Source organism: Canis aureus, chromosome 6 (genome assembly GCF_053574225.1).
Source record: "Canis aureus isolate CA01 chromosome 6, VMU_Caureus_v.1.0, whole genome shotgun sequence".
Classification (NCBI taxonomy): domain Eukaryota; kingdom Metazoa; phylum Chordata; class Mammalia; order Carnivora; family Canidae; genus Canis; species Canis aureus.
The window spans coordinates 66,136,583-66,160,548 of record NC_135616.1 but is presented as its reverse complement, the minus strand read 5'-3'; the positions used below and the strand labels follow the sequence as shown (position 1 = coordinate 66,160,548).

General features: G+C 44.7%; 1 protein-coding gene across 11 annotated transcripts in view; it reads left to right on the top strand.

Moving 5' to 3' along the window:
- Positions 1 to 23,966, top strand: part of CACNA1E (calcium voltage-gated channel subunit alpha1 E) — a 381,746-nt gene that overhangs the window by 73,729 nt on the left and 284,051 nt on the right. The window lies entirely within an intron of this gene.

Genomic DNA, 23,966 nt, shown 5'->3' with positions numbered 1-23,966 from the left:
CAGGTTCCTGCAACACTGCCTAATTACCCAGTAAGCGCTAGCTGTATTTTTTTTTCTGCTATTATTGGGGGATTGTTTTATTTATTTTTTATTTTTTTAATAATAAATTTATTTTTTATTGGTGTTCAGTTTGCCAGCATACAGAATAACACCCAGTGCTCATCCCGTCAAGTGCCCCCTTCAGTGCCCGTCACCCATTCACCCCCACCCTCCGCCCTCTTCCCCTTTCACCACCCCTAGTTTGTTTCCCAGAGTTAGGAGTCTTCATGTTCTGTCTCCCTTTCTGATATTTCCTACCCGTTTCTTCTCCCTTCCCTTCTATTCCCTTTCACTATTATTTACATTCCCCAAATGAATGGGACCATATAATGTTTAATGGGGTCCTTCAGAAATTTCAGCAAAATTCTCCCAGAAGGGAGAGAGAGGTCTTAGTTTTAGGTGAAGGAAATCTTCTAGATTTTTGCCTCTCAGAGCAAAGAGCAACATCCCCATCACCTGGGGGCCTGTTAAAAATTCGGAACCCTGAGCCCCACTTCAGATTTACTGAATCAGAATCTGCATTTTAATAAGATCCCCAGGTAGTTAGTATGCATATTAAAGTTTAAGAAGTGCTTCTCTACTGTTTGTAAGGGCCAGGTATTGTTGGGGGCGGAAGGAAGATTGTTCAGAAAATGGGTTAAGACCTCTTGCTTTGAACTGACTTACAAACATGTAATATACTTGAAGACTTTGATTATTTGTGCACTAGTCTTTGAGACATACACATCTTTTATGGGCTGCAGAAAGTCACTGTGGAGCTAGGAGGAAATGAGCACTTCTTTGTGCTGTGTTAGCTTCTCTTCACGCTGCATAGTACTGGTCTGTAACAAATTGTCCTGAAAAGATCAGTTAAGGGAAAGGAATTATTTAATTTATACTTGTAGGACCCTCTGACTTCGGTGGGTGGTTGCGGTAATCTTTTCCAGTTATTTAATAGGGAAAGTCTAGTTCCTATGGAAAGAAATGCCCAAGATAACCCAGATTTGGCATGAAAGATGGTGGTAAGTTACAGCCCACTCTGAATGTGTTTCATTTTTCTTGGAAGCTACATCTGCATAGGGAGATAATTTTATTTTCTTATGGCACTCTTCTCTGCAGTGGATACCATAACCTTTTTGAAAATGCTAATCTGATTTAAAATGTGATATTACATTTTATATGATTCCTCCATTCCTTTTTTGCTCATCTAATAGATGGAACAAAAGGATTCTTTCTCAGGGAATTGCCTGCTCTGAATGTCATCGCACGTTCACTGTGCCATATGCTTACCAGCTCTCACCCTTCCATGCCCAGGCTCAGTTACTCTGTGGACACACACAAGGTCTCCCTCATGGTTTGTGAGATGTCCCATACTTCCTTCCCCTTTTTTAGGTCCAGAGGATGAGGGGAAGAAATGAGATGTCTGAGTTGGTGAATCTGTGCCATTGATGGGCAGTGGGAGATTTTTTCCCCCATTCATGGCGTGGGTCATCTCAGCAAGGGATCCCATGTTTCATGCAGAAATGTAGGGGATCTAAAGTAGGAAGATCAAACGTGTTTGCAGCTGCTAAGACGTCAAAAGGTTGAAAGCTCATTATAATGAACTTGTAGATATTCTTCTATGATTTCTTGTTGCAGAGAATTTTACTGTAGCCTCAAAAGACTCTAGCTCTGGGTTGGAGGTTATGTGCTTTATTGTGGTAAATTTCCCACTGTAAATTGCCTATTTCTTTTGGAGGGTTTCCATGAAGATTACTGAAAGCTTTAGTTCTCCCATCTCCCATTTTGGCATAAACTTTTCTCCTGCTCTGGTTGCCTATAAATATACAGCACCTTGCAGGATAGTAGACTGTAATCTTGGCAAGAATTTCAGGTTTGATGTAACACTAATGGATCATGAGTCAGAGTGCCTCGATTAGGGCAGAGGGTGGCAGCTAACAAGGACAAAGTCTGTAATTATATCCTATGATAACATAATGCAGAAAGACTTCGCATCTTCCATGTACCTGGGCACAGATGCAGACGATATGAAGTGGGTAGTGACTGTAACTGGCCTTGCGGCTGCTAGAGAAAGCTCTTCACTTTCTGAGCCTCCCAGGACTGTCTCCACATTGTCCATGGACTTTGTCTTTGAAATGAGTTGTGTGTAATGTTTCCTCCTGAAACCAGGCTTTTGACTTGTTGTGGGGACCAGTTGTAATTGGGATGTAGCCTGGAAAGCAAGCTGGAGAGAAGGAGTTTGACAGAAATGAAATGACTGGAGGATGGAGACGAAAATATCTTGGACGTGATAGTTTTGTCTGTTGGTTTGCATGTCACCATTCCTCTACTTCCCTTCCCTTGCTTTCCCCACAATAGGTGGAATGCACACCATGAGTTAAAGGAGGAGGAGGGAAATACTGAGAACAGGTCTTTTTTCTCTTCTGAAGGATCCAGAGTTTGGAATGATTTGCTCCATCCAGAATTGCTGATCTCTTTTTGGCTGTTGCTGTATAAAATGTAGGGTTTTTCCCCCCTCTCAAACTCTGCCGCTTTTCCCCCTCTTTATAGGAACATCTGGTTTCCTTCCATCTTCATGTCCTTAGTTAAAATAGAACAGAGCCAAGATTTGCTAAGCTGTCAGAACTCCTGCAAACCCTTGACTCCTTGGCTTCCACCAGCAGCCCAGTGGCCCTCCCTTCTGTTTGCAGGGCTGCCCAGGAAGCTGCAGGTTTCCAGTGCCCGGCCCTGGAAGCCAGCCGGCAGAGGCCATGCTGCTGGTCGAGCGCGGCTTATCACTGACTGCACAGATGTGACAGGAAGAGCCTGGACGTGACTGTGATGAATACTTTTTTATTAAAGGAGAGAAACTTTTTCTTTTTCACTGTCCCTTTTCCATCTTTCTGTATCTCTCTCTCTCTCTCTCATTTTTAGGTTCAGCCTTTGTGAATAATTCATTATATGTGTGGGTTTTCCCAAGGATTTTCAGAAAAGGAAGGTTATTTATCTACCTCTCGATATAAGCAAGGTCTCTTGCCGTGAACCAGCTTCACAGATGGACTTTTCCCACTACATCTTCTGTGTTTTGCAGTGGGACTGGGACGCAAGAGAAAGGTAGCGGGGGAGGGGGAAAGCTCTCTTCTAACATGCTGTTTCTTGCTGCTTTTATAATGACTGCCACCTACCCAGTCCTGTTACATTTGGGTGCCCCATCAATATGCAGCTACTCCCCTCTCTTCAGAGAACATGGTTAACTGAAGATATTTATGTCCGCGAGTACTTGTCGGCCTGGCTGCTCTTGTCATTGCAGGTCTTCATGCTCATAAATGCTGAACCACAGTGCTAAGGAGGCTTCTATAATTCTTTTCAAATTTCAGTGGGAATCCACTTAGGAATTCGAAGGACTGAGCAGCCCCTGAAGTGAATGTGTACCACTCCCCAATCACCTCTGACATCATCACCATGATGTGGCTTTTAAAGCAGTCTCCTTCAAGGAGGGAAAAAGATGCCAGTGACCCGTGGGAGCACTTCCCCTCCCAGGCATTCTGAACCTGAACAGCAAGGGCTTGTGTGTAGGCTCACCAGCATGTTTCCAGCATCACTCTCATTTAAGGACAGAAAGTACAGCACTGAGTTTTCAGGCTTCTCCAGCCTGGTGGCCTCCTATGTGTTAGTCCTACATTAGGGAGATGTCCATGGAGTATTTTTGCTTACTGAATAGCCCAGGTACGTTTACTTGATTTTCCATTCCCTGTATCTTTGGTGTGTTTGGCTGTCCACTCTGATGAACCCTACCCCCTCCTCCACCTCCACTACGTCACCATTTCTGGAAAGCGAGGAGCGGCCAGGACATGTGTCCTTAAGAGCGAGAAATGGGCCAGGTTAAGGAGAACCACACTGAATGACTCAAAAGTGTCAGTTATCCAAGACACTGGCAGAGCAGTGGGTACTTCTTCAGAGTGTCTTTTTTTATTGTACTTTGGGTTCCAAATTTGTAAGACTAAGCAGTTCCACTCTTAGTCCTCTTGAATATTTCCAAAAAAGAAAAAAAAAAAAAAAACCTCATCTTTAAAGTGGTAGTTGATCCCCAAGGCAGGTGGGCGGGGCTTGGGAATGTGGTTGACTCCAGGCTGGCCTCCAGCTACAGGATCCTGTGGTCCAGCCAGTGAAGGGCTTCAGGGAGAGGCCCTGTGTGCCACCTGTGCCAAGTGTGGTCTTTTGCCTGTGGGTAGTTGCTTTGAATTACCGTTACAACTCTGCATAATTTTGAGGCTGTATTTTTTGCCGTATTTGGTCGTGCTGCATTTGTGCTGCATCTGTTCCCCCCATCCCTGGAGAATTTGGAGAGCCTGTGTCAGATATATGCCTTCACTTTCTAAAGGCTTCTGCCATTAAAGCCTAGAGCAGGGTGTCTGTATAATCCCCTTCCCTTTAGAGAAGGGATGAAGAGGATGTGACTGACCAGTGGGTAGCAGATGATAGGGGAAAGGAAGAAACGCTCTGGTTAATGTCAAGAACTGAGGCTTGTGGTAATCAGACTCTGGTAATTTCTGTGGCTGAGATGCAAGGCACTGTGTGTGGCTCATCCACCCAGAGAAGAGGCTCTGAATACCGGGACAGGAAGGAAAACTAGCCCTCATAAGCTTTTCTCAATCTTCGATGTGGCTGTATGTTTGAAGTGTTTCAAACTTTCGGTGCCTCTTTCTCAATTTCCACACCATCGTCTCATGGGGCTGGTCAGAGTCAAAAAGCATGAAATGGATTTTCAACAGTCACTCACCAGCGTCCTGGCAATTTCCAGCTGTGTGCTGTTGGGAATTGTTTTGCTACTATTTTGTCAGTGACTGTTCCTTCTAGCAGGTGACTGGAAGGAACATCAGCATCAAGGCTAATTCCTCAGTTTCTTTGTGCTGAAGTCATACATATGCACTGCCCATTTCATCTACATCACTGGTTCTTTGAAGCTTAGTGGGTCTCAGAATCTACGGAATGGACTTATTAAATACAGAGTTCTGGACCCTACTGCCAGAGTTTCAGATTCAGTAGGTCTGAAGCAGGGCCTGGGAATTTGCATTTGTCACAAGCTCCAAGGTGATGCTGATGCTGCCATCCTCGAAACCATACTCCGAGAACCACTGTTGGGCATGATTTCATTATCTGCCCAGCAGTGCCTTCAGAGAAGGCTGGTTTTGCAAATCACTGAGGAGAGTCTCCATCCCAAATTTCTCTCATCTCTCAGCCTGAAGTCTTGCTGTTATCTTTGGGTTCAGGTAGTGAGGCTTCAGGATTTCTCTGTCAAAATGCAGATGATATTGGGAGCAGGGATATCATAGCTACTACATGGCATTAACACCGTATAATTGAAAGCAGCCTCCTCCGAGAACCGGCATAGGACATGCCCCTAATTAATTTCCACACCTAGTGCAATACTGGCTCACACTGAGCATCCGGTACAATTTTTTTTAGATGATTTAATTAAGTGGTTACTATTGGTCAACGGAAAGCATCAGTGAAGTATCTCTTATATGCCTAGGGTTGCACTGACCTGGACCTATAGGACCAGGGGTAGCTGTGGGGTGGGGAGAGGAGGCTGCGAGGAGGTAGTGAGGACACTGGATGGCTGGTGGGGTCATTGCATGGGAATTTGGAAGTTGTAAAAAACAACCATGATCTATTTCACGATCATGCTATGGTTCACTCCAGTTTCTGTATTACCCAACACAGATAGTGAAAAAAGCACACAGTATTTGTTTTCTGGCATTTTATTATACATAATTCTTTATTAATTGGCATCCAGAGATCTGTAGTGTAATAACAATTCAGATTGGTTCCAGTGGCCCCTAGGCACCACAAAATGCCATAGTGTTTTCTGAATATCACCAATGAAGGATTCATTACACTGTGTTTGACATGATTTGAATGGTGTGTGCATTTTCTTGTGTTCAGAGTGTTTACAAATTATAATCCACATCGATTATTTAGAATAGTTATCACTTTTTTTGTTAAATTTTGTCAAATTAATCAAAGCTAGCTACACCAGATAACCAAAGAATCCCTGCATTGTTCTAGAAATCAGTCCTTTTAGCTTTAGAAATACTCTAGGACCTGGAGATGAATTCTGGACAGTTGTCGCATTGCCAGGTGGTGATTAGAACAAAGTCATAATTTTTAAGATGGATTGATAGCTCAGCAAACTTTGGATTTGCTGGGCAAATTCTCCAGCTGGCAAACTGGTATCACATCTCACTGGGTGTGCTTGTTTCTGTTGGCTGTCACTGAAAATGAGCCGTTAAGATTTACAAGAGAGTTACCAATGGTCATCTCAGGAAGAGTTTGACAGATTCTCTTCTTTCTTTCCCCACCTGACTGAATTCTGCAACTTTAGTGCCTTGGGTTGTTTCCATGTCCTTTTATACCTGTCCCATCTATTTTCTCAGTGATCAAGGTCAGGAGATGCTTGAGTTGAAACTGTTCTGTTGCAGGGTGATTGTCTTTAGATGCTTCCGCTATGGAACCTTAGAGTCAGGGATGACCTGAGTGGCCATCTCAATGATCCAGATGACTTTTTTTAGAGTACAGGGATTGCCAGGTCCCTCCAGTACAGTTTATTTGTTTTCTATATTGAGATCACAAATCTTATTGAAATCTGATTGGTGCTGGGCACCCATCTTTCCTGAAAAAAATACACATATAATTTGGATTCATTTTCGGGGGGTCCCTAGATTGCCATGCTGATTATGATGGAAAACTCCCACATTCGAGGGACAACTGGGTGGCTCAGCAGTTGAACATCTGCCTATGGCTCAGGTCGTGGTCCCAGGGTTCTGGGATCGAGTCCTGCATCAGGCTCCCCACAGGGAGCCTGCTTTTCCCACTGCCTATGTCTCTGCCTCTCTCTGTGTGTCTCTCATGAATAAATAAATAAAATCTTTTAAAAAGAGAAAATTCTCACATTCTGGGATGTTGAAATGCTGAACCATCAGGCATAGTTACTCCCAATCCAGCATCATATCCCTTAGATACAAGTATGACAGGAACTCTGTGTGAAGGAGCTAGTGAGATGTGTTTGCACTAGTGCATCAGCCAGACTGCCATGGTAAAATGCAAGCATTCTATCCAAAGAGCATTAATTCAATACAGGAGCTCTTTCTACATTAGCCTGATGGGTGGCCATCAAGCTTCCAGTGATGGGGTACTCTTGTTGTTAAGGTGTTGGACATTGAAATAGTCTTCCTTATAGCTTCCACCTGCTTGGATTTTTTTTTTCCTGTTTCTGTTCTGTAAAGCAATACAAACCCAGTCCACTTCTCATTAACTTAAGGTCCTATGGCTTTGAGTAGTGCCATAGACCAGAACTTTCTGTGATGATGGATATGTTTTTATCTGTGCTAATATAGTAGCCTGTAGCCCCATGTGGCTTTTAAGCACTTCATAGGTGGCTTTTGTGATTGAGTACTAAATTTTAAATTGTATTTAATTTTAATTAATTAATTAATTTTTATTTTTATTTTATTATTATTTTTTTAATAAATTTATTTTTTATTGGTGTTCAATTTGTCAACATACAGAATAACACCCAGTACTCATCCTGTAATTTTAATTAATTTAAATTAAATAGCTACATACTATAGCTAGTGTCTACAGTATAGGACAGGAGAGGTAGAAAGAATAGATAATGAGTCAAGAAGCCTAAGTTCCTGTCTGAGCTCTGTAATTTGTTTGCTTTGTAATTGGGCAAGGTTTCCCTACCTTGGTGTCCAGGGCTTCTCATGCTCTACTCTACACATGGTAGCAAACTGCCTGAACCACCATAATCACTTTCTTTTCAACTGTTGCAATGGGCTACTAATGTCCAAAGACACCAGATTCTGTGCTTTCTCTCTCCCCCTGACTTCCTGGCTTCAAGACTATACTCATTAGTCACTTCCTTCCTGAAGCCTTCCTTGATTTCTCTTGGCAGAGTAAGACCAACTCCCTCCTCTGGGCTCTCATATGGCACCTGGTTTATTACTTTATTCTGACACTTACCACTTAGCTTTAGTACTGGTTTTAAATCCCTGGAAGGCAGTGGACAGTATCTATTAGTTTTTAAATTACTAGAACATAGATCAGTGCTTATTAACACTGGCATTTAATACATTTTGTTTAAATTAAAAAACATTTTTTAGCTTTTTTTCTTTAAAGAAGTGGCTTTATATGTCTGACTTGAGATCTCTCATAGTCAGCTATAAACCCTGAATCTTTTATATAAACTGATGACAGAGTTAGTTTTCTTTCACTCTGTTCTCAATTTAATTTTTGAGTCTAAATTCAGGACTCAGTGTTTATTTCAAGTACATTTTATCTCCTTTTGGTGCAACAGTCCTTCCTATAGAGATCCTTTGCAAGTGGGGACAGGGAACTAACTTTCATTGAGTATTCACCAAACTTCAGACTCTCTGCATTCTATATGTCTGTCTATCTATCTATCTATCTATCTATCCATCCATCCATCCATCCATCTCTCTATCTATCTATCTGAGAGAGTGTATGCCCGAGTGTGTGTGTGTGTGTGTGTGTATGTGTGTGTATGTGTATGTGTATATAAGAGCAGCGGGGGTAGAGGGGCGGGGGAAGGAGAGGGAGAGAGAGAATACCAAACAGCCTGCATGCTCAGTGCACAGACCAATGTGGGACTGAATCTTACAATCCTGAGATCATGACCTGAGCCCAAATCAAGAATTGGAGGCCCAACTGACTGAGCCACCCAGGTGCCCCAAGACTCTCTGCATTTAAATAAAACAATAATCCAGTGAGATAAATAATATCCACATTTAAAATATAGAAAAACTGAGACTATAGAAAATTAAATCACTTGCCAAAGGTCACCACTAGTGAGCTCGAACCCGAATGGTTTAACTTCAAGATTTAAGTGATTTCTACTATATGGTGTCTTCAGACTCTGCTGTTGAATGAGTGAGCTCTCTATCCAGAGCTCCACATCATCTGCAGACTGGATAAGCATGTGCTTTATACTTCCATTTGAGTAACTGATAAAAATGTGGTTAGGATTGGGGATCTCCCTTCCGCTTGTCATTAGTGCATTGGTCAGTGCTCAATGACTGTTCAGCTTTTCTGCACTATTCTTTAGCCAGCTTATATTTCTTTATTCAGTAAGAATTTTGTGCAAGATATCCTTGTCACATGCTTTGCTGAATCAATACATGCTTTTATGACTATTTCATGTCTATTTTAGGCTAGGATATAGTGTTCCACTTTCTCCAAAGTCCACACTAAAATATCATTTTCAGAGACTCACTTAGACACTATTTTATTTCTTTACTAGAAAATAGAAGTGTCGAAGCCTAGAATCTCGGCAGGCAAAGGGATATTAGACATCATCTAGTCCATTGCCCGGCTGGTGAAATCTTCACCTTACTGTTGGGATGTACCAGTCCCTGCTTGGAAGCATTAGAGTGTCAAGGTTAAGAAGCTGGTCTCTGGATTCAAATCTTGGTGCCATTTCCACAACTTTTAGCTGTGTGCCTCAGGGAAACTATTTAACCTTGCTGTGCTTCAGATTTCTCAAACATAAAATGGAAATAGGAATTTTACCTATAAGGTGTATTATATAACATTTTTGAGATGAGGTGGGATAGCACACATAAAATGTTAGAACAATGTTGGCATGTAATAAGCCGTGACTACAGCTTAGTTGTTAGGATTTGGTTAACTCTGGGTCAATCAACATTAAATCTCTGCAGTTAAGCATTCTTCTAATAACACCATCTCCTTTCTTCTGACTCGTTTTTTAAAAAAGATTTTATTTATTTATTCATGAGAGACACACAGAGGCAGAGACATAGGCAGAGGGAGAAGCAGGCTCCCTGGGGGGAACCTAATGTGGGATTCGATCCCAGGACCCTGGGATCACAACCTGGCCAAAGGCAGATGCTCCACCACTGAGCCACCCAGGTGCCCCATCCTTTTTTCTGACTCTTGTCAGGTTTTAACCTGAGCACCGTCAGTACCATGTAAGTGACTTTGTGTTGGTTTTGCAACCTCTGTGAGCCTCAGAGATTTCAGGTGTGAGGGGGAAATCACCTTCTCTGTTCACCTATCTTGCAAGAATAATGTATTTGGAAGCTGTTTGTAAACATGATAAATGTTAATGCTAAGCCTTAGTGTTGATATATCTAACATTTATTGAGTATTTATGAGGTGCCAGATTACTGTGCTTAGTTTGTCCCACAGATTATTGCCTTGATTCCTTGTGGCAGTTCTATAAAGTTAAGTATGTGTTCTTTTTTCCACATCCACAGGTGGGGATTACAGTGTAGAGAGGTTAACTCCCTTGCCCACCTACACAGCAAGTGAAAGCTGGAAGCCTGGCTCAGAGCTTGGGCTCTCAACCACTGCAGCTAGATGGTCTTCCCGGGAACCTCATTTCCCATCTCAAAGTTACTGAGTTTACCTTTTCTCTAAGATAAGTTTTTAAAAGGGGATCCCTGGGTGGTGCAGTGGTTTAGCACCTGCCTTTGGCCCAGGGCACGATCCTGAAGACACGGGATCGAATCCCACGTCAGGCTCCCGGTGTATGGAGCCTGCTTCTCCCTCTGCCTGTGTCTCTGCCTCTCTCTGTGTGTGACTATCATAAAAAATTTTAAAAAGTTAAGTTTTTAAAATATCTGCATCAAAATTTGTCTTTCTTTGTATATTTCTAATACCAATTTTACACTGATGTTATCCCCAAGGACACATCTGGATTTATAACCCAGAAAAGGTATCTTCAGGAGCAATAAGATGTGGGATTCTCCCAGGAAACTTTTCATAAAAGCAGATCAGATCTTCAGAACCCTCAGCCTTAAATAAACACAGCGAGTTTCATTTTTGTTTGTACAAAAATGATAGCCATGAGTTTCAGATGGCCAGATTGATGGCATGAGGAAGGATCTGTCCTAGAGTCCCACCTTGGCCTCTGAGCAGATTTCCTTCTCAGGGGTTGTTGGCCTTCTGGCAAACTACTCCTGATCTGTTTGGGTTTCTGAGTATTCTGGGTCTCCATCTCTGTTCTGTTAGAGAAGGATTGAACTCCATCAACTGTGGAAGAAGATTCTATAAGAGTTAGAGGGATGTGAGGGAGGAGGAACCTCCATGAGTTGGTGCCTAATGAGTTTGATGAAGGTATTATGATGAAGGTATCCTATCCTAGTCAGATAGGATACTGGAGGACGTCTTCCCTGAGGGCACTGGCTACAGCTGTGGATGGGAGTGGAGAACTATGATTTACTACTTGGCTTCTGGAAACCAGGTGAAAGATTTGAAAGAAATTAAGGAGTGAACCTAAAAAATATTAAAGGAATTGCCTCTTGTCTCTGCTAACTTTGGATTGTGTTTGCATGTGTTTGTGAATAACTGAGCCATATGGATGTTACAAGGATGCATGTGTTCTCCTGATCTGTTGATATGAGGAGCAGTTGAAGGGCGTGGGCTTGTCTGGAGGTGGGATGGGTGGGTGGGTGTGGTAACACAAGGAGGGAGCAGGTCTGGGGAATATGGGCCCATATACATTTAGAGGATCTGAGCCTTTTGGCAAAATAGCACTCCCTTCTCAAAGAGAGTTATGTATGTATATATTTATTTATTTTGGGGATCACTGTCTGCCTCCCCCCCACCCAAGGTGAAGATGTTACATATTTTCTGAGTAACCTCTTTCCCTGGTGATGATTATAGAGTAACAGATGCCCACCCCTGAATGCAAAGGCTCACAAAGCCTGAGCTCATTTAGACTGTTACAAATATCAGTAGACAAGCTCAAAAGGGCAAAGCAAAGGAATAGATTGTGGGAAATGAGAACTGTCCCAACAGCTATCCACACTTCCACTGTGAAAGAGGCTGGTTTCAGAACAATCCTGCATAGTCATAACGCTTGTCATCTTTCCTTTCTGTTACCTTCATATATATATATATTTTGTATAATATGAGAGTAATCTATTCCTCAGTATGGTTTTAATAAATGCCTGTTGTGTGACATTCTGTATGTGTTTTAGAGACGTATGTATCCTTTAGTTCCGTCTGAAGTGGATATTGTTGTTCTCATACTACAGATGATTAGTCCAAGGTTACAGGTAGATGTGATCTCACCAGTTCTACTGGTTGCTCTCTTTCCATTGTTGCACACTGCCTGCCTCAGGTCATACCAGAGACAGGCAGGCACTCTTCTCTAACAAAGCATCTTTTTAGGATGACTGTGAACTGCTTGCCTGTATCTGTAGCACCCACTGGGCATGAAGCTAAACCCATGGAAGAGTAAAGGATCAATAGATGGGAGAAGTGCAGAGATTCATCATCATGGTCATCATTAAATGGATCTGAGACATCTTGCCGTGTATCGTAAAAATGCGAGCTTGGGTTGGAATTGGGGCATTTTGCTGTTTTGTTTTCCCTTCACCAAAAGCTCCACCGCCATACTTCATCATTCTGCAGAGGACCTTTGATTTGGAAATGCCAATTCTTCCTCTCCTTTCGATATTAGCATGTAAAGTCAATTTTCTTTTTTTTTTCCAGCCCTCAAAGAAGTCTCTTGTTTCCTGGGATGCCCATAAGTTATTATGTGGACGAGTCAACTTTAATGACTCTTTCTTGAACTTTCATCTTACTGAATGCTTCTGCCTTTGCAGATTTTTAAGGAAATGGGAGTTGGGAGGACAGGAAGGCAATGGAAGACTCTCAGACTCTTACAGAGAGTGTAGAAAAGGCTTACAATGGGCTTATAGAAAAGCAGCTTTACATTCACCCCCGGCCACCATTATGAAGATTCTAACTATCTTTTAGTGAAATTTTTGGCCAACTCAGCTTGCAATGGAGCTCCTTGAACATATAGAAACATTTCCATTGGCTTTGGACACTTTCAAGGTATTCCTAGGTGTGCCAGGAGTTCCATTTTGGATGTTATTGTTAGATTTCCTCTTTAATAGCTTCACTGAAGATGGCTTCTCTCAATTGTAGTAATAGATAACTCCTCTTTTATTCTTTACTATTTTCCCATCTTATTGTCTGTTAGCACCACAGAATAATAGTTTATTGTAGTAACAGTGACCCAAGAGAAACTCTTAGTAAATGGCAATGCAGGAACTAGGACCCGGGGCTCCTGACTCTTAAGTCCAGGGATCTTTTGATCACATTTCCTTTTTTCTTTCCTTGGTACCCTTTCTCTGCTTAGTCATCTTCCTTCTAGCCCCTTCTCATCATTTTATTAGTAAGTATGTGTTTTGTGTTTGTCTTGGATTGGGGCATAGGAGGCTAGACATAGGGATTGTGATTAATAAGAACAGACTTAATTAAGGAGTGGGAATGGATAAGAGAAGGTTAATTCAAGAGAGGCCAACCAGCACTAATCCAACGAGAATGGGAAGCAGTGATTCAGAACAATGGTTAATGTTCTCCTTTCCCAAAAATTGTTGCTATAGAGAATCCTTTATGAGTTGCTGGACAACTTTATGAATTGATAATACTGTACTCAGTAGGTAATGGACTTCTCCCCAGTCAAAAACCAAGGCCATGTCTTAGCATATGGAAGAATGGATGCTCCCACAAGCGCTTATCTTGGAATGTTTTCTGGACTCTTAAGTGGCCTTAGGAAAGTTCCCTTCCTATCCAGACTCTACCTTAAGAAATATGCTCTTGAGAACAATTGAGTAGTTTGCAGATGGAGGAAGTAAATTCAAATAAAAAGATCCCTTTCCTTTAGAATACTCAGTTCAAGTCAAGAAACCGGGGAGTTTAATTGACTGTTCTGATAATAGATTCCTAAGCTTTTCAGGGTGTGGGACTATGAATCCAGAAAGGTTTGTAGTCCTGGCTCTGGAAAAGTCTCCCTCCACCTCAGAGCTCAGTTATCTACATCTGTGAAATGAAAGTAATGGGACTGTTAATAGAACTCTAAGGCATCTTCCGGTTCTTACCTCTGTGCTTCCTGGAGTCTAGTTTCTCCTTTTGTTATCTCACTTGAGTTGAGGATACCATTAGGTTTCATGGCCTCCAGCATCTCTGGCAGTATTCTTTACCCTTGCTGCATTAGAATCAGTGTGGGAACTTCTAGAAATGCTAGTGCCCAGATGGTACCTGAGACAAATCAGAATTTCTAGAGATAGGATACCCATATCTTTAATTTTTAAAAGCTTCCCAGGTCATTCTGTGTGCAGCCAAGGCCGAGATCCAATGATCTTCTAGAATGAGAGGTGAGATTTTACCTCCTTCAGGTAAAAAGCTCAGCTCTTAATATGTTTTTGTTCTCTTATGCTTTCTCATATGTCCTATGTTCTCCCATATGTTTTTGTCTCTTATGCTTTCATCGTGTGTATTGGCCGATTCCTCTCAGTTCTTTTGCAGGCCATGGTGAAATAGCAGGAGCCCCTGGGTATCCCAGACTTCAACCTGAGAGATTGAGGTGATTAATCAAGTATCATGACTCATGACACTGGCAAACCATTCACCTGTGCTGTTTCTGGCACATATCCAGCTGCACAGGTGCCAGCCTTCTTTGATCAGGGTGATGCTCAGACTTCATGAATGCAGGTCTAGCTAAGTGGACAGCTTGAAGGTGAGGGACAGAGTGAGTCATGGTGACCCAGAAGGCCCTTGAACAAGCGACTGAAGACTCGTTGAAGTTGCTTCCTATCCATTTGTTAACTCTTCATTAGAACAAGTGTTCATCCAGTTCAGTGATCAAATACAAGAATCTCCTCCTCGATATCCTTAAAAGTCTCCTGGAGACATAGAACTTGCAGTAAGTGGTGTGTTGGAACTGGCTAGGGCTAGCTCTTACGTGCTCCTTATGTGTATCTTTGCAACACTGTCAAGTTGGGAGCTTAAAATTAGTTGTGGAGGGAGTATTTATACTCCAGAAACTGGCAAATGCTATACACCAGGGCTTCCCATCCTTTAGAGAGACTGGTTGTTAAACATTTATTAGTACAACATTCAGCTGACTTCTTAACAAACTCGTCCATTCCCTTGTGGAAGAGTGAAGCTGCTCTTCTGTCTCCCCACACATCTGCCTGTGGGTGGCTGTTCTCCCCTTTGATCTTACCCTCCAGGATGACTTAGTGCCTAGCCCACACTATAAGCTAGTCCTTCAGATATTTGAAAACAGCGATGCCATCTCTCTCAAAATTTCCCTTCCCAAGCTGTATATCCTTAGTGCCTTTAACATTTTCTCATATGGTTTGGAAGCTCAGTGGGTGTCTTTGAACACTGGGGTACACTTGCTGGGTTTTCAAAGGAAAACAAAAATTCTCTCACAGATGATCTGTGGACTCTTGCATAAAAGCCTTTTCATTTTCTTTGTACATTCGGGTACTATGTGTCACCCCACGAAGCAAGTGTGGATGTGAAGTTAGTGGATAGTCTTGGGTGTGGTTGCTGGTGGCAGCCCACATTCTTCTTTCCCTACAATGTGCGCTGCTGCCAGCACTCTTGATGGGCTCGAATTTGTCAGAGTAGCATCAAAACACAGATTGTGGTTTCTGAAACAGGTCATTTTCCTGCTGCTGTTTTGTTTTCTTCCAGCGGCTTTTAATATTACCACTTTCTTTCTTCCCTTTTCTGTAGTGTTCAATCATCTGTCCCCTGATCACCAAAACTGTGTGTTGAATGACAGTATTCTGAGCCTGGGACTGAATCAGACATGTACCAAGTAGATTTGTTAAGACGTATCCACCTGACTGAAACTGAGGCAGAAGAAGGAAGAAGGCTGGTGCTGTTAGTTCCTCAGGACTGCCACTCCCCATTCTCTTGGAATTGGAGCTCAGATGAGTCTGGAGCTGAGCTCAGGATTGGTTAGCCAAATTCACAATAATGTGAGCTTCTTTTCGATCATCTTGTATAGAGTCGGGGATATGGGAGTTAGGAAAGTTTTTTGGTCTGATAGCAGTCAGTGGAAGGTTGAATGTGGCTTCCTTCACAACCAACGTTAAAAGGATAATGCTAGGGATCTTTTTTGTTGAGTAACTGAGTCTATTGACTTCCATAGGAGAACAGTGGGCCTGTGCAAGCAAGAGAGAGCCTTTTGGGGGAGGGGAGGTCTTTGCCTCTTTGCTATATTCTCAATATTGCTTTCTTTGTCTTTCATTCATAGGATTTAAGTCTTTAGGAGTAGGTGTAATGGCATTTCCATCTTCTTGACAGAGAGCGAGCGAGAGAGAGAATGGGAGAGGTGTGTATGTGTGTTCAGGACTGCCTGTCAGATGGTGAATTTGAACAGAAGCAGCTGTTGTCATGGTGATGGCAGGTTGCATCCCACCACCATGGAAACCAAAGTTAAAAAACTGATGTTAAGGCTGGAAGTCACATGATACATTTTTGTTTTGTTTTGTTTTAAAAAAAGAAAAGGGGTTTGGTTTTTCAATCTGATCTTTTTTTTTTAAAGACGAAGTTGGGTGGCAAGAAAAAAATGTGATAAGGAAAGCGGTGAGCTAGTGAAATGGGATAGCATGAAGTCTGCAGAGCCTTCTACCACATTCTCCTCTGCTTGGTAACAGTGCATTTTCCTGTCATGGGGGCAGAGCGGGAGGAGGAGATACTGCGTGAATTTCCAGATTTTCACCCTTTGCACTGCTCTCTGTCATGTGGAGAAGCACAGGTGTTGAGTCCTCCGGCCCTTCGGTGGGGATGTGTGGTCCAGCCTCTGCTGATCAGTCCAGGACAGAGGCCGGAAACCTAAAATTAAGGACTGAGACAAGAGAAGGAAATGGAATCGAGGGTGTGACTGGCTCCAGATATGAGAGTGGTTCATGCATTGATAAGTTGAGATGATTAACATTGTCTTTCAGGAAATTGAAAAATTCATCTGTAGTCTCTCAGAACGCCAACCCTTCAGTCTATTCCCTTTTCTGGATTAGTCTTTGGGCTACGTTGTTCTGCTAGGTCAGCTACAGGAGCAAGTGCAAAGAAGTCTGGAAGGAGCCCATCCAGGAGCACATTAGCCTCTGAGCCAGGTTCCTTGCACCTCAGCTTAGCTCTTAACCTGGCCTTTCACCTGGGCGGGTTGGGGTGAGCAGGAGAAGGCTTCTGGAGAGGCATTAGGGGGCCCTCTTAGATCTTCATCTTTTTATCTCATACTTGCTTTCACTTCCATACCATGACCTGAACAAAAAGTAAGGCATCCCTGCAGGAAGGAGAGCTGGCCCCAGGTCTGTTTTAACAGGGTGCAGTTTAAATTTTCTTTTTGATCTGAAGGGTTGAAGACCTGCATGCGTGGCCTGTATGAGCAGGCCAGGAGACAGCTATTCCTGCCTCTAGGAAGGGTAAAGAAGGTGAGGAGGGGTGCAGACAACTTGGTGGAAATCATAGTGGTGGCTCTGGCCACGTCTGGGTTTGAGGCACAAGGGCTTGTCTCTTCAATGTTATTGGTCCCTCCAGGACAGATGTATCGTTCTTAGCAACCCAGGCAAGGAGGATGTGATCTCACCAGCATGATCTCACTGCATTTCCATCAGGGTCTGTAGGAGCTGGAGCCGGACTTCTGTGATGGTTCAATCCCTCCTGTTCTTAGCCCTGGCCTTGGGTGTGATTAATGCCCCTTCTAATCACTGGGAGAGATTGCATCAGAGCCATCAGCTTCATAAATCCTCCCCTGGGGACTGGTATTTGGATGTGCTTTCCATGTTCCCTAGGGGTTCTGGGGCCAAATGTCTTTGCTGTCTTCCTGGAGGCCCATTACCATATTTATATTTTTTAAATTCTTTATTGCAGTGGGTCTCTTCAGTGTCAGCTCTCGGTTGCAGCCAGCCAGCCCCCTCCCAGAGGCTGTGACCACTAACAGTTGCTTATCCCAAAGCTTAGAGTCACAGCAGATGCTTAAAGAGTAATTTGGTAGAATAATAAAAATGACTGTGTATTTGTATAGCACCTTATGGTTTTCGAAGGACTTTATATTCATGGGTCATTCTAGACTTTGAACCTTCTGTATTTCGTATTTGGTTCTGTGGGAATGGATGGCAATGCTTTTCCCTGCCTTGAGTGCCATGTTGGGGCACATTTTGCAGTGGGAACCCTAGCTCTGGTTTACCATTACCAGTCTACATTTCTCCATTGCATTGTAGGTCTCTGGGAAGATTCTGGTTTTTCTCATAGAAAAAAAAGTAGTGTGGAAGCCTTGGATGGCTGCATTTCATTATCGTTCATATTTAAAATGTCTCTCTAGTGTGGTGCTCGAGGAAATCACAGATTAGGCAGGGCCCCTTCCCTCTGACTGTCTTTGAAGTAACATCCCACTTGTCAGAATGGCCCAGGCCAACTTCTGAGGACTCTTTCATCTTTTAGAATTAGACCCCCAAATATAGGCAGCTGGGATGGAAGGAGAGGAAGGGAGATAGATCTTGCAGGGAGAGAGTGTTCTGGCCCAGGGCTGAGGGATGGAAATAGGTAAAGGAGGCTGAGCCAAGCCTTCCCTGAGACTGTGGGCTATTCTAGACTCCCCCAGGAGTTTTCAGGAAGTGTGTGAAGTGGCCACAGGCTGTTCCCCAAAAAAGTGGATTCTCCATTAGGCCTGGAGTCAGAGAGAGCACAGCATTCTCTCCCTGGTGGCCTTTCAGCCTCTCTGAGTACATTCCATCTCCTTAGTGTGCTCTGATGTCACAGCTCTGAGAAGACACAGCTGAGAGCAGAAGGGATCTAGGATCAGCATCCTGGTGGTAGTGAAGATGCATGTTTCTCCTGGAGTATCCTAGGAGTGCTGCTCGAGGCCTAAATCTATCCCATCCCTGTGCCTGCAGATCTACCCCTGAGAGGTGTTGGCAGGTAAGGCTCTGCCGGTCTGGGCATGAGGAGGGCTCCTCTCCCAGGCAGGTCCCCAGGGCTTCATTGACAAGCAGAGCCAGCACCACAACTGTGGCCTATAGGGCAGCCCTCTTCCTTGCCCTGGCTTTCTGTGCTTCAGGAAGGAAATGAACAAATGGCAGGTGTGCAGGCCAAGTAGTGCTGCTCAAATTAGCTGTGTTGCTAAGGAAACAAGTCAACCGTTGGAAGGAAGGAGCATCGGGTAAAAGAGATAAATCAATAAGCGAACCTATTTTTGTCATTTCCCTAATGATTGTCTTGAAGCTGCTAGACGGGAAGGGGAGAGATGGAGCGACACAGGTCCTCATTAACCGGCTCAGAGGGAGAGAGAGGAGTGAAGGGGTGTTTGGGGAGATTGCCAGGAAAGTGGATGAAATGAGGCCCCGAGTGAGCAGATAGTGAGACAGATATGGGAGAGGAGGCGTCTTGGCAGGTTTCAAAGCATTTCCGTGGCCATTTCCTCCTTGGGTCTGGTCCCTTTGTTCTCCTGCATAAGGTCCTCTCAGAAACCTTGTGCTGCTTTCCATGACCCACAGGATGGGATGGTTTTATTGTGTTGGTTTATGTTTTTTCAAAAACATATAGCTTTAATTGATTTTATAATTATAAATTAATACATACTTGTTATAACATTCAAGCCAATGCATAAAGGAGTAGAAAAGAAAGTGAAAGTAACCCTACTATCCCAAGAAAATGCATTATCCTTCTAGCATGACAGATTTTTTTTTCCTTTGCTCCTTTCTCAAAAATCTTTTTTACGTTAAAGGGATCTTCTATGCATGCTGGTTTCTATTTTTGAATAGCTAATGTGCGTACACAAAGTCTAGTACAAAAAGTTCAAGTGGGTGCACAGTGTGGAGAAAATATGAGATACCTTTGCAAGGATACCTCTGACTCTGGTTTCTCTATGCAATTCACTTATCGATCAATTGATTCATTAATTAGGAGATAATTATTGGGTTCCTATTGTGTGATGGACATAAGGGGTCCAGAGGTGAATAGGACAGGCAAAGCCCTTGCCCTTAGGCTCCCACACTCACTGCCCTGCTAGTTCTGTTTATTCAAGATCTCTGACTACAGTCTGGACATCAAGGAGAGATACAGGTCTCCAAAATGTGTTTGGTGTCCGGCACAGAATGTAATGGGAACCACTGAATTCCTGGGCAGAAGGAATCAGAGTCCTGGACAGTCTTCCATTACCATCTCTCAAAGGGCCTTGTCCTTTGAGGCCTTGGCAACGTGGAGCTTCCTTTGACCTTTCCAGGTCACATCTTTTGTCTAGTCTGAGGTGGATTCCCTTGGCCCCTGGGCCATTATTTGCAGTCCAGTCTCTTCCCTTGGGAGATATAGTGGAGCCACAAGCCTTAGAGCCAAGTTCATTTAGCTTGAAGTTATGAGGGTAGATGAGAAGAAATGGGAGTGGCACCTTTGAGTCAGCTCCCAAGGGTGGGGTGGGGGGCGGGAGCCCAAGGCCCGAGCCAGAGCGAGTGATTATGGGGCAGCCCTTGTGATGGCTCCTCAGTGGAGCTGCTGCTCTAGGGGATGCCTCCCATTCATTCACACCTGCAGTGAACATTGAGTCAGCTCCTACCATGTATCAGGGGCTCTGGTAAGCACCACCATTGGAGAGATGAGCATGAACACATCCTTGCTTTTGAACTATAGTTTCTTGGGGGAGACAAATGAGGAGAAATAATAAAATTGTACAATGTAAAGAGCTCTGGGACACAGGGAGAAACCTTCACAGAGGTGATGTTTTAGTGTGCTCTTGACATACGACCAGAAAAGAGCAAGAAAGCCCATGGCAGGTAGAGGCAAAAGTGCCAAGATGTTGGCACCCATTCTTCATACTCTCTTCAGAAAGAGAAGGAGATGAGGGGGGAGGGAAAGGGCTGGAAGGGAGAGTGGTTGGGCTCCAGCCAGAAATGGATGTCCTCTCCCAAGATTTCCCAGTGACCATCCTTTTTGTCGTCTAGTCCACAGATACATCTGATTCCCATAGTCTCACCTCTTCTTCTGCAGCGAAATCTCACCTCACATTCTTCATTGCCCCAAACGCGAATTCATCCTGAGGTGGAGATGAGCTGTAAGGTCTAAAGGGACATGCCTCCCAAGGATATGTGTGTTTAAACAGGTTCCAAATTCCAAGCCTGGGGACAGCTGCTCTGCATGGGTCCTTAGACACCAGACCTTAGGCAGAGGATTCGGGTTGGGAAAGACATGGCAGTGGGTTCTTCTCAGAACCTCTGAGTTACCAAACCCTCACTTTTCAGTCGTGGCCTCCAGGGCTTTAGACAGTGCCATTCATTGAGACCTCATGAATTCTCAACCATGCGGATGTCTGGCCAGTCACAGGAAGTTGGGTTCATTAGCACCTGGGGCCAGGAGTCTTTCACCTGCCCTGAGCCCCCCAGCAGTGGTGCTGGCCACACCTTCCTGAAGCTAGCCCTGGACATTCTTGAGTAGGTGAGCTGACGGGTCCTTGTAGGGAGTTGGATGCTTCAGTGATCTGGCTAGGGAGATGCAGGTGTGGGAGTGCGAGCAAGGAGTAGATGCCTCAGAGGGGCTGCAACAGTTCAAGCAGGCATGTGAGGGAGAAAGGCCTGGGGGGCATACAGCTACCATGACCTGTCATGCCTGCAAGTCAGCAGCTATGAGCTGTTAACTTTGAAGTTGGTGGTTATTACTTGAAGGTTTTCAGGGGAAGAAACCTGAACCCCAGAAAGCAACCCTAGAACCTGAGCAGACCAATGAGAGCTCATGATGTTTGCCACTTGTACGAGAGCATTCATGCTGGTTCCCAGGCCACATGCTAGGTTTGTCAGACCCACTGAGCAGCTCCTCTGAACTCACTTGGGGCGGGTACCTTCAGCCTTGGCAAAGGGCAGCTGAGCCCCACACTCTGTGAATAGTTTTGCCAGGAGTAAGGATGAGGCAAGAGGTGGCTCAGGCACTAGATTCCCTCCTGCCAGAGCACCAGCCCTCCTTCCACACCTTGGGGCCAGCAGTGACATCTGGCCTTTGTATCAGAGCTTCCCAAATAACGTTCCTCTGATTCCTTGCCCAGGAGAGGTGTTCTGATAAGAGGATGATACGGTGAAGTGAGTTAGGGAATGCTGTGTATCACTCCCACACCCTTTGGTGGGAGGCCTTGTGCACTGTTTACAGTAGTACTAAAGGCTGCAGGAAGTCCTGCTGGGAGAAACCTGCTCACTTTCCTGAATTCCAGCTCTCCCCCATTTATTTGATTGCAAATTCCTATAGTACTAGCATCCCATGGCCTGCATTTTAGGAACAGTGCCTAAATGCCCTCTACTTCTGTTGCTATTTGTCAGTGGCTGGTCGGCATGTTCTCAGGAAATGGCTGGATGCCTGGGCCACCACTTCTTCCATGCTCCCATTTGGGTCTGGGGGATTCTGGGTATCTGAGGGCTATGGGACACCAGGTTCTGGTGTGGTCCCTGGTCACTCTACACTTGGCCAGGGCTAATGATGAGAAGGAGGGGAACCACCCTCTGTGATCAGTGGGTGCTGGTGGCCCTGGGTGGGTCGTGGGTAGGGGCTTGTCCCAAGAAAGTGGGCATGCATGCTAGAGGGGCCTCTGTGGAGCGTGTCTGCTGGCATGTTTAGCTCTCAGGGGCCTAGTTTGGTACCTAGAGAGACTGCAGGAGGAGGAACGGCTGGGCATACTGAGGGACTATCCATGTGTTTAGAGTCTCCTCTGACTGGGATGGTTTAAACAAGCACAGTGGGGCGTGGAGGCAGGGAGTCGGCTCTGAAGTCCTCTGAGCCCATCCCGTTTACAGAGCAGCAGAAGCCAGCAGAGCTGTCCCTAGGGCGTGTGTCCTGGGTGAACACCGGGGCTGTGTGGGAAGGAAGGATGGGCAGCATGCAGGAGAGTGGGTGCATGGTGAGGGGGAGGAGACGGCACCAGGCACCGAGGAGTGAGAATGAAATGCTCTGGAGGCTCCGGTGCAGCTCCCGTCTCACCCGCTGCAGCCTCTCATTCCAGCACCAGGGCCCGAGCAACAGAGGGGCAGCTCACATCTCCTACATGCCACCTCTGCATGTAGGTGCCCTGTGCCCTGCCCTTCCGCAGAGATGCACTGAATGCCCACTTCCCACTGACGCCAATACCATGATGGGGATGGGGAGGCCTCAGGGGCCTGATTAGGATTTGTACTCCCTGGGGAAAACTCTAGGCCCTACAGGCTACACAGCAGGCCTGGATATATCAGGGAGACCGGGAGGATGGTCCCTTGCCTTCCCTCCACTTGGCCAGATCTACTCTTTTCTCCTGCCTGGCTTCCAGAAGCTGCCAGAGCATAGGTTGCTTGGCAAGACCAGTGGCATCAGCTCACTTGTGTTTGTCACAGCAGTAGCTACGGAATGAAAGCCACCATGCAGAATGACTTGACTCTGGAAACCAGTGATTCCCTCTCCTCTATTAACAGTTCCCCACTCCTGCTCCCCCACCCTGGGCTCGTGGCACCCCCTTCCTCCAGGGGTCAGGATGCAGGCACTTGAATCACAGTCCTGTTGTTCAGAAAGGCTCAGGGAGCCCCCTCATCTGTCTGCAGAAAAATGCAATGGGAAAAAAGCCTGGATTCATTATCCGTTCATTTGTAGTTTGGTTCTTAGACGCTCTGAGTTTTCTGTCCTGGACTAAGTCTTCTGATGTGTCTCTCTGCTCTCTGTGAAGAAGCTTAGGAGAAAATGAGGGGGGCAAGGCAGGCTTCTCCTGACCCCATGAAATATTTTTCTGAATTGGATATTGAAATAGAAGAGAGCTCACATGGAGAGAATTCTTCTTTTTCCAAGGGTTCTTCTACTCAGTTGAACAGGGGTTCTAGGGGAGGAGACCCCCTGCCGTGATTCCCAGAGGCAGCAGCAGCCAGCCACAGCTGGATTCTGGCTGAAGCGTCCTCGTCCAGCACCGCAGTCGAAGCCAGGGAAGAACGGGAGCCTGCCTGCCACTGCATCAGTGTCCCTTCCTTCTTTCCATTTGTTTTCAGCCCTGCTTACTCCCGGCTATGCCATTGAATTCCCTAAGTATCTGGAGTGCCAGCCAGATCTCTAACTATACCATTTGTTGGCTACATTCCTCCTTTTCTTGGAGAAAGTGCTTTGTGTTGAGAGCCCCATCAGAA